Here is a 12,289-nt window from a genome sequence, read left to right on the forward strand (position 1 = left end):
CTTTTCGCCACTACTGTATATCATAATATATATGATTCTGTTTAGACAAGGGAGAAACTTTCGGCATTTAAAAAAATTGGCTTATAAAATTGATTTATATAACTAGTCTTTATACTCGATCACTACACCTCAACTATATAATGAAATGACTCTAATATCACATATATGCTTACTTTTGAAAAATGTATATATCTTATAGTGCAGTAATAGAAGATCATACACAAAGAAATCTAGAAAAAAATAGGAAATGCATTAACGTGTATGAAACAATAATTATTCAAATAAAAAAACTCAAGAATACAAATGTGCTCAAAACTAAACAAGGATTTAAAAAATTTAATTAATTTTTTTGGTATACTTTTTTTATTAAATAATATTTACGATAAAGCCCTTATGAACGCCATTGGTAAAAATATCTTCTGAATGTTTTTCCAAATATTAATAAGATATAAAGAGCTTTCACAGTTCTTTAAATTTGTAGTTAATTCATATTTCAGTAATAAATATTTTAATTTAGAGTATAAATATGTAGTAAAAAATATTTGAGACCTTTATGAAAAACAGTGCAATTTATTTATTTGTTCATTAATTATTATAACATGAATTATTTATTATCGTTTCAGCCGTGAATTTGAAACTATTGATTATGTTTACCATGTATTAGTGTGCTGATACTGTCTTTTTTTCAAAGTTTATAATGAAATCTTTTTTACAATAAAGCCCTTTTTTTATTAATATAATATTTATTTCTTTTTCAGTTTTCTGGAATCGACATCCCACCAAGTTGCTCAAATCGAATGTGATAGCCAAAATAGCAACAACAAGCCTCCTCGTCAAATTAACATGAAAAAGAAACAAATCCAGTTTTTGGGCAGAGTTATACTGGTACGAACGTCTTGAAGCCTACCACTTATCTACCCTTATATTTAAAAAAAAAAACAAATTTAAAAAGGTAACATATCCGTCACTATATTGTTAATTAATTAATTAGTACGAGTCCAATGAAATGTCGTTTCTTCCTTATTATATTATATACTTTCGTCCTACCATATCTATCTATATTGTATCTTAAACGTTCATCTCGTCGCACATATCTCTTGTTTTTTAAAGCGTTTCGAACGGTTCTCTGGTGCCATAGAGTATGTTTTCTTTTTTTCTCCTCTTGTTCTTTGATATCCCAGTCCGAAAACCCGTCATTCGAGGACTAAATAAATTAATAAATTAACGTGCCTTTAAATAAAACGTGTCGATCCAAGTGCTTTATATGTGTTGTCGATGTAACAGGTCCGTAAATAAAATGTCCTCCTCGAATGTCGCCGGTTTTTCGTGGTTTTGCCGCTGTGCCAAAAGAAAAAAAATATATGCATTTTGTAGATAAACCTCGTTTTTTGTACATATACGAGCTATACACCATTGCTTAAGAGAAATGGTTCGTTTTTAAACTATTTATTTTGTATTTTTCTTGAAACCGTTGGCTTTCCCGTGAAGTCTAAGGGTATCTCTAGTTTGTAAACTGTAGCAATAAATCGGGACATTAGTGTAAAAAAAAAAACAAAAAATTAAGTTTCCAAGAGCAAAGATTTTTTTTTGGGGTTAAATAGTTGCCTTGAACACGTTCAGCCTTAGGGGGTTAGCATTCGTTTGCTGTGTAACTCGGTTCAGAAAAGTATTAATTAAAGTGTCTTTAAAAGTCCATTTGTGTATTTCTCGTGCTGGGGATTCTAATCAGGCAATATGTATGATAATTCAATGATTGTAATATGAAAGGAAACTTTTTCGCTACAAAATCAACGTTTCACCATCTCCAAGTGGTCACTCATTTCAAGCTCTTGAGGTTATATTTTCCTTATTACAGGCGTGTGGAATAAATTTCTGATTGATTCCAGGCGGCTTATGCGATTGTTGACGTATTCGAGGCATTTGAAGTAATTTTTTATTAATTTCAGGCAGTTAATGCCATTTATCACTTATGCCAGACCATGAGAAAACGATTTTAATTGCCTGGAAGAAATGAGCTATGGCTTAATTTGCATGGATTAGTTCCATCATAAATGGTTTTAAGTGCCTAGAATTTATAAAGAGAATTACTAAGAAACAAGACAAATAAAGGATTGAGATTCATTGAAATTTCTCATAAATTTTAGGCATGCCTATAATTTCTTGTTAATTTATTCTATTGTTCACTTTTCCTAGGAATCTGTATTCAATTTTGCTTAATTCCAGGCAGTTAAAGTTTTATTTTTTTCAGGCATTTAAAATTTTTTATTCGAATTTCTTGTCAATTACATAATTACACTTCTTCCAGACATCAACTTCAAATGCCTGGAAGGAGTTTTAAATGGCTTTAACAATCTGGAAAATAAGAAATTGCTTTAAATGCCTGAAAGTTATGAGACATGGCTTTGAATGTTTGACATACTTGGAATTCATAAGAAACTTGAAAGAATTGAATTGGCATGAAATTTCTCATTAATTTTAAACTCTTGAAGTAGTTTATCCATTATTACAGGCTTTTAGATTAAATATCTGTATTAATTCCAGGCAGTTGAAGTTACTTCACATTTCTTTCAGATATTTCGAATATTCCTAATTCGATTTTCCATGAATTCCAAGGATTTTAAATTATTTTTGACTAATTTAAGAAACTTTCACTTATTTTAAATCTTTTAATTGAATTCCTTTGAACTTATTCCAGGAATTTTAAGTAATTTCCTATTAATTAAGGATAGTTGATGCCATTTATCACTTATTCCAGATATTGATGATGAGATGACTTGAATTGCCTGGAAGAAATATTAAATGGCTTTGTATGTCTGAAATTAATGGAATTATTTCTCCCTCGTTTTAGGTATTATTAAATTACTGATTACAGGCAGTTTATGTCATCGTTCACTTATTCCAGGCATTTGTAATCAATTTTTATTCATTCAAGGCTATTCAAATTACTTCTATTCCTAATTGAATTTTCCATAAATTCCAGGAATTTCAAATGATTTCTGACTAATCCAGGCAGTTAAAATTACTTCTTATTTCTTTTAAATATTCTTAATTAAATTGTCCATGAATTTGAAGTAATTCCTTTTTAATTTCAGGCTGTTTAAGCTACTTTTTTATTTCTTTTAGGCATGTTAAATCTTTAAATGAAATTTCCAATTAATTTTAGGCCCTTGAAGTAATTTCTCCCTTATTACAAGCATTTGAATTAAAATTCTCATGAGTTCTGGCAGTTTTTATGTATTCCAGGGATTTTCAATCAATCTTCTATGAATTGCAGGACTTTAATTATTTTTGACTAATTTCAGGCAGTTAAAATTGCTTTTTATTTCTTCCAGTCATTTTAATTTAAATCTTTTATTTGAATTCCTTGAATCAGTTGCATAGAGTAGAAGATTTTTTCACTTATTCCAAACATTGATGAGATTTCTGCAATTTTCTGGAAGAAATAGGTAAAATTCGTAAGAAACTACATCAAATGCCTAGAAGAAATTAATAACTTTAATTGCCTTAAAGTAATTTGTCCCTTATTACAAGAATTTCAAATGTCTCTTATTATTTCTGGCAGTTTTTACTTATTCCAGTAATTTGCAATCCATTTTCATTAATTCTAGGCAGTTGAAGTCACTTCACATTGCTTTCAGATATTTCAAATACTCTTAATTCGATTTTTTATGAATTCCAGGACTTAAATTATTTTTGACTAATTAAAGGTAGTTTAAGACATTTTTTATTTCTTTCACTCATTTTAAATATTTTAATTAAATTCCATATTAGTTGCATACAGTTGAAGTTTTTTTCACTTATTCCAGGAATTTTAAGTAATTTCTTTATAATTACAGGCATTTGGTGCCATTTGTAACCTATTACAGACATTAAAAAAAGCACTTGAATTTCCTGGAAGAAACAATAAACGGCTTGAAACGACCTGAAATAAGAAATTCCTTTAAATGCTTAGAAGAAATAAATAACTTTACTGCCTTGAATTGATAAAAAGCGACTTTAAATGCCAACGAACTGCTATTGAGAACACTTGAAGAAAATGTAAAACTCTCTATCAGATGATTGAGCCTGAGGAAGGCATAAATAGATGCCAAAACGTTGGCTTTCTAACAATATAATATGGTTCAAAACGACCTGTTCCGACTTCTAGAATTGACCCACTTAAGATTCATTGAATAGGAATTGATCAGATTCTTATTTAAGAGTGGGAAGAATTTCCTAAGGGAAGAGCTAAAAGAGTTAAAAAGTAGAATTAGTATTTTCTTCCTGGTATTGTTTCTTTATTTTGTTATTCAATTAGGAAATAATTTTCGAACATTTGTATTAGATGTGATAAAATTGGGGAAAATTCAATGGCAAATTTAACTTTTCCAAATAAGTACCCAAATATGGGGTCCTACTTTTCTTCCTAAAAAAAAACCTCCATTTGCCTTGCAATAAACCACATAGAACGCCTGTAAAAAAGTGCCTAAACTCACGCTCTAACTCATAATTCTCACTAAAAAAAAAACGTGTATCAATTTGCTCTTGGAAACATCAATTTTTCAGTATAATGGCACAATGGCTTGTAGAAGGGCCTCGACACGATCAAATCTCCTATTTTTGTTATACCGCGTTTGCCTGTAGTCAAAGGAAAAAAAATAGTACGGAAGTTTATTTTCAGTGTACTAAATCTGCCAAAAATTTTATACAAAAAAAAGGGTGTTAGCAAGCAGCTCGGGATCGTTCGTGATTCGGGTTTTTGTGGATTTCATCAAAAATTTAATATTTGGGCAAATCGGGTCAAAATGTGTATGCTATAATCAAACAAATAAATTTATTAGGCCAGTTTTGCTGGTTATGAGGCATTTTCAGTTACGGAATAAGCCAATTTTACATTCTTAGAACGAATAATTCGACCGCTTTGTTTTATTTTTTTAAATATTTTTATCAATAAAGACAAAATTAATATAGTCTTAGATATTTTTAATGGATTCAAAGAAGTTTCTCAATGGGACCACTGTGAAGGCGTCGAAATTCCATAGGGTTAAAGTTAAAATTTTCGATTTTGATAATTAAATGATTTATAAATTTAAACGCAAAATTTAGCGTTTTTTAGGACGTGGAGAAAGGACATGCTTCCAATATAGAATTTTAGCCAAAAAGTTCCAAGGTTTATTTTTAGATAGGGCATTAAATTAAAAATCTGAGACTCGCTGATTTATTTCAGACATTTGAAGTAATTTCTCGTTAATTCTAGACATTGAAGCTTTTTTTACTTATGTATGGGTATTTGAAATAATTTCTGATTAATTCCAGGCAGTTGAAGCACTTTTTCACTGATTCCAGATATTTAAAGCCTTTAATCTTTTCAATTATTCAAGACATTTGAATTAATTTCTGTTTCAGGGCATGTGAAGCTCTTTCTTGAAAATATGAGAAATAGTTTTAACTACCTGAATTTATTATGATAAAATCTCTACTTCAAGGGCTAGAAAAAAATACGGTTAAATGGAATTTTTGATTAACTTCAGGAAGTTGAGGTTAATTGCTCATTTCTTTCACGCATTCTTTTACTAATTATTTGATTTCTTATAATTTCAGGCAGTTGATGCCATTTTTCAATAATTCCAGACATTGAGCAAGCTTGGAAGAAGTCACTTCCACTACATTGAATTAATAAAAAACGATTTCTAATGCCCGAAAAACGCGAGAAAAGGTTTCAACTGCCTGTAATTATTAAGAAACTACTTGAAATACCTGGAAATGAGAAATTGGTTTAAATGCTGAGAAGTAAAATAGGGCATAAATTCTATGTTTTGGGACATGATAGTTAAACGTTTTTTTTTCACTTATTCCAGGCATTTGAAACATTTCGTCATTTATTACAGATAATTGAATTCATTTCTCCTTCAAGGTATTTGACGTGTTTTCTGGAAGAAATGAGAAATGTCTTCAACTGCCTGGAATTCATCAAAAACCACTTTAAAAGCTAAAAATAAGTAAGTTTAAATGAAATTTCTGATTTATTTAAGGCAGTTGAGATTAATTGCTCCTTTCTCTCACTTCTTTTATAAATTTGATTTCTTATTAATTTCGGCAGTTGAAGCTTGTTTTTACCTATTTTAGAAATTTGAGATAATGCCTACCAGGCAGTTGAAACAAAAGGTTTGGCCTGGAATTAATAAGATATTAATGTAAATATCTGGAAATGAGAAATGGCTTTAAATGCCTAAAATGAGGCGTAAATTGTACATTTTGGGACTGTATCCCGTTTTTTCTGATCTATTTTGAGACACCTTGTATATGAATTTAAAATATCTACTTTAATTTTACAATAGGGCCTTTATTTTTAAATACAAGACAAAAAAAGGGTATTAAAGGGGTTTGAAACGTATTTTCACCACTTTATGAATAGGATGCAGTGCAATTTTAAATTAATTCATTTTTTTTGGAGAATATCCCTAAAATGGCGAAGGCAGTAAAACCCTTAGAATTTGACACCTTTTATGATTTATTACAGACATTTGAATTAATTTCTCCTTTAGGATGTTTGACGTGTTTCCTGGAAGAAATGAGAAAAGTCTTCAACTGCCTGGAATTCATGAAAAGCCACTTTAAAAGCTAAAAACAAATAGGTTTAAATGAAATTTCTGATTCATTTCAGACAGTTGAGGTTACTGGTTCATTTCTCTCAAGCATTCTTTTCCTAATTTGATTTTATGTCAATTGTAGACAGTTGAGCCTCTTTTGACTTATTCTAGGCATTTGAAGTAATTCCTTATTAATTCCAGGAAGTTGACGCCATTTCCAAATTATTTCAGACATTGAACAAGCTTGGAAGAATTGCCTGGAATTAATAAAAAAACAACCTCAGATGCCTGAAAAAAGTGACAAAGTGACACTGTATCCCACCTTTTCTGATCTATTTTGAGACACCTTGTACATGCCTTTAAAATATCTACTTGAATGTTAAAATAAGGCTTCTTATTCTTCTAAATACAAGATAAAAAAAGGGTACTAAAGACTCCTCGAACCATATTTTCACCAGTTTAATGAATAGGATGCAGTGCAATTTTAAACTAATTTATTTTGTTTGGAATTTATCCATAAAATGTTAAGGCAGTAAAATCCTTGTTAGAATGGACTGAACCTTTTTTATGTTTCCTTCTAAAGAAAACATATGTATTTTATTAACTTTTATCCCTAAAAGCCATCCAATATATAATTTTTACATTTTATTTCAACTGCCTGGAATTAATAAGAAAGTACTTTAAATACCTGGAAGAAATTACTTTGCAATCCCATGAACTGAAGTTGGTCATCAATTTTATATTTTATGACCATGTCCCACTTTTTCTGGTCTATTTGGGACACCTTGTATATGCATCTCAAATATTTGTTTTAATTTTAAAATAAGTCTTTTAATTTTAGCCCCAAAACCAATTATTGGGACTGAATATCAATCCCACTCAGAAAGATATGCTTTTAATTCAATGAAAAAAAGATAGCAAATTTATATAATGGCTTATTTTTATTCAATTTTATTCACTACCAAAACAAACTTTGTCTGTGATACTTTAAAAAAAAAGGTATTAAAGGGGTTTGTTAATATAATTTAATTTTCTTGGAGGCAGTAAAATTCTGACTTTTTCTGAAGAAAATGTTTACCCCAAAAGAGCAATCGAGTAAAGTTTTACCTTTTAAGTGCGATAAACCCAAGCTGAATCTGTTAATACAAAAACTGCAATCAAACATTTCATCAAATCATTATCAAAGAAAAAATAGAATAGTGCCTTTAAAACGATCGGTCTATATATCCGAACAATCTCGAGCCTTCGCACCCAAAAAATCGACTGTCCTAATGCTAATTTCGCGCATTAGCATATATATTTAGCATAATGTTGTACTGGTTGAATGAATCGATTCGGTTGTGATTGTAAATAATAATTCTCTTGATAAATACGATGACGACTTTGGCACGTCCTTGATGCATCATGATATTGTTGGGCGAACCTTTTATGACGCACCTCGTTATTACGCGATTAAATTGGCCATTCGAGTGCTAAAAACTGCTCATTGTGACTTACGTTCCTATAATTGTTTGGCACATCCAATGGTCGATGAGATTTTGTTTTGTTTTTTAAATTTAAAACCCACGAGTGATCTAGGAGGTTTTGCCCGGCATATCTAAAATAATTAATATATAATTAATATGTAGGAAATATGCTTATAATCAATTTTCAGTCATCTAGCTTTTCATTTTGTGAAAATAGCAAACAATTAAAAAAATACAAAAAAAAAATAAAGAAAAAATAAATTCCGGGAGTTTCTGGTTAGCGTGCGTTCTAAACGGCCAAAAGTTTATTATTAGTTGAATGGTAATTGTAAATTTTTTATTTTGGGATTAATATTTATTTTTTCGTACTCATTTATATAATCTCTTTGTTTTCGTCCCTATTTACTGGGCCTAAAAACGTCGGTTCGCCTAAAACTCCTAAAAATACAATATGTCGTTAATCTTGGGAGTTGTGTAATTTTTTTTGTACTATTAAGCATTGAGTTTATTTGTTACAATTGGTTAATTTTATTTGTTACAATTGTTATTAATATTATAGTCCCTTCGGGTTAATTTGAAACGGTTGTTAATTAATTTTCATCAAATATAACCTGTGTTCAATAACTTACATGACACTGTTATTAAAAAGAAAAAAAATTATATAGTTCAATTATTATTATTATTATTTTATTGGTTTGGTCTTTGTATGGTAATGAATGACGGAAAAAATTTGTCCAGTGACCATATTGTAACTTTCTAGGATATTAGAGTAGCGTATATCGCTCTCTTTCTTTTTAGTTAAAAAAATATGCCACATGAAAAGAGACATAGTATAAAAGTTTTTACAAAAAAAAAAAGGAAAATAATGTATATGCTTGACACGGTTTGTAAATATCCATATTATCGATTGTAAATGTCTATTTATGTCCAGTTTAAAATGAAACAAAAAGTGGCTTAGTTTTGTAACGACATATATCGTTTCATTGTACATTTTTGACCTATATTCAATATATTATATATATGAAGCATCTTAATTTTTGTCGTTTTATTTATAAATGCATGCAAAAATTCCATTTTAGATCCCAATTCTTTCCCAGGTATAGGTATCTAACCTAAATCCACCTACTTTCCTAGTTTCTCAACCGTAATCATGAAGGAAAAGCTGCAGATTAAAGACGTAGAAAAAATAAAAATGTATTAAGATGCAAAAATGCCCAGAAACCTTCTTAACCTAAAAAACCATCCAACTATCGAAAAAGAAGAACGTCATAACTCAAAAAATTGCATTTTATAGATAAAGTACAAAAAACCATTATTGCAACTTATTATTTCTGTGAAAGATATCTCAACTTGTGATGTTCAAGTACGGATAGTGGCATTAGTGTTATTCTACTCCTGACCAATTTAACTGATGGATTATGCGGAAGAACGACACTTGCAAACGAGAATTTGTTGGTCTTGTCTTCATTTTATGGAAGAAGGTCGTAATACAAAAAGTGTTGGCAGCTATGTTATGCCCTAATAGGGTCTCTTTTTCAGTCTAAATGCCTTAGAATATTGAAAGGCTACTAATAAAATATCTAATCTAATCTATTGTACATAGTCTTTATTCTTAGGTATGCTTTGTTTTTTAGTATAAATTAATATGATATAATTGGTATTAGGCATTATATAGGTCAGTGTTAAATGTCTCAAAACCATTGTACAGGCTAAATACTCATAATAAAAACCTTATAAGGTATAAAAAACCTGCAACTCCTTCACAATTTGAACATCCTTGTAGTTTGTAACTCTTTCCTCTGAAGCAATACTGTCCCTTTGAAATAGTCAGCACTATAGAAGTAAATATTATGTGATATAAATTAAGTGATGTAAAACTGAGTTTTGTCCAATGTAACAATAAAATTTTGCAAAATGTTAAAAATTTGTGTCTTAAAACATGATTTATTAAGAAATCTATAATATTATACTAGTAAAATATTTAATTTCCATAAAAACGCTTTTTATTAGGACCTTCCTCTAATTAAGTCGGTTAAAAAACACATAAATAGCTCATAATTGGTAATATTACTTATACTCAAACTCTATAATAATTTTAAAAAATTTATCATGTAAATATTTGTTGACGACGTCACTGGTAGAGAGTGCTTGTATCGGTGGCATCAACAATGCGATTGAGCGGCGTTGCAATGCCATTATCGTTTTCTCTAATATACTTTCTTTACATTTATTTAACGTTGGATATTGACTTCGTTATAGAGTATCTTATCATATTTTATGTAAAAAAATGCTTGATATTTTACTCCTAGCCTTTCAATGTTCTAAGCTAAATGCAATGAAAGCAAACCCAAATTTAGACGAATGTTTTTGCTATAATGAATACTTTGGTTTGATGAGCTATAAAGAACAATACATCAAAAGTTATGCTTTAAAAAAAAAGTATCATAAAATTAGATCGATATGCCATAAATTCCTTGTAACAGGACATACGCAGAATGAGAAAGATTGTGCCCATTTTATGATCTATTTAGCCAACGAGGACATGACAAAATTGGTAAGTAATTTCAAATAAAGGAGCTGTGTTTTATTTAAAAGATTTAAATGAAAGCTTTGGAATTTCGTTAGAGACGAAAAATCCTAGACATCAGAATTCTAAAAATATGAAAAAAATTATCTATTGGCAGTTTTTTATAAAGCGTCGTATTATCAGGCAGACTTTTCGGAAATGATGGTCAAAACAGTTCGCGACAAGAGTAACATATCACTGACCCTTGGACCTGCATATAAATCTAAAATAAAAATTAGGGAACGTGAGCGCACAGATCTTCAAGATTTAGTAAATCATGCGGGTATTCCCTCCTCTTATATTTATATATTTACAATAACCTGTAAGTGCCATTGACGTTTGTATCTTTTTTATTTCAAATTTAGTTCAGTGTCACATTATTAAAAAAAAGTTTAAGTATTTTTTCACGGAATGTCAAGAGTTACAAAGAAACATTTTAAACATGCATTTTTTATTGCAGAAGAAATACATAAGTATAGTCATCAATTATAACTATGCCAATTTCAAAGTAGATCTCACATCACCTCTTAACCACCATATTTTAAGGCCTTAAACCATAATAGAAGCAATTAATTTGTCTACAATGAAAATTTTAAATACAAATAAATTTTAAGGTCGGACCTGTGCAACTTTTACCGCTTGAGTGGTTGGCACTGAGGTCAGACGTCTAACAAAATAGTACGTTGGCATAGTGTAGTTAAAGAGTCTGTAATCAAATGTATAAATCTTTAAAAAAATGTTTAAAATATTTATTTATTTAATGGAATTAAATATCGCTTAAAATATTACTTTATGACTCTTTCCACGTAAAATTTTGCGATTTAAACATGCATGCCATGTGACAATACAAGCAACACCGGCACACGGACTATTCACGGCACATCAAAGATTCTAATAGATCTCTGAACTGGACTTTACAATTGAAGACTGCATTTCACAATAATTGTGAAGAACAAATGATTTTTTTGTATTTTCTTAAACGTTTATTTTTTGTTTGGTTTTTAGACATATACATGGTTTGTTTTATATTTTTATAATCAATATATATTCAGTTTTTATAAATGAGTTATTTTTTCTCCAAATACATTTTATCACACAAAAAAATGATTCGTGTAAATATCCTAGATGCGTCATATTATGTCCAATACATCAAAATGTCGAAAAGAATAGACGCCCTTATATACGTCCATAGTGCGTAATATGTCTTTTGGGACTTTATGTCGTGGAGTACGTACTATCGTGCCAAAAAAAAAAAACTGGGACAGCAAAATTTCCTAAATCTCTTGGTCTATTAGAATAATATATTTTGATATTGTCAAAGTTAATTTAATTTTGTCACAGCCGCGTCAACAAAATCGTTATTTCAAAATGCCTGCATTATCTCCTCAACAAAAAGCGATAATATACACTCGTCTGATGGATGGAGTTCCTCTAAGAGGAATCGCAGTAGAATTGGGCATTAGTTAAAATACCGTTTCCTTAGCTAAGGCAAAAATTGCAGAATATGGAGCTATTGTAAGAAATCCAGGTTTTGGTCGACAAAAAATTTTAAACGACATTCAAGATTATCATTATCATTATATTCAGACATGAAACGATCAAGACTAATCAAAGTGGACGTTTTAGTATAAACGTTTGGGCCCGGATTAGTTTTAGAGGACCAGGCGTTTGTCAAATAGTGCATGGAA

General features: G+C 29.8%; 1 protein-coding gene across 1 annotated transcript in view; it reads left to right on the forward strand.

Annotated features, from left to right (window-relative positions):
- The window catches only part of LOC126734573 (RNA polymerase II elongation factor Ell), a 131,840-nt gene extending 122,771 nt beyond the window's left edge, over nucleotides 1-9,069 (forward strand). Inside the window, exon 15 of the mRNA XM_050438259.1 lies at nucleotides 759-9,069. The gene's annotated coding sequence lies outside the window, so the exon portion shown is untranslated. The remainder of the gene's footprint in view (nucleotides 1-758) is intronic.
- The last annotated feature ends 3,220 nt before the right edge of the window (nucleotides 9,070-12,289 follow it).

Source organism: Anthonomus grandis, chromosome 3, assembly GCF_022605725.1.
Source record: "Anthonomus grandis grandis chromosome 3, icAntGran1.3, whole genome shotgun sequence".
Classification (NCBI taxonomy): Eukaryota; Metazoa; Arthropoda; class Insecta; order Coleoptera; family Curculionidae; genus Anthonomus; species Anthonomus grandis.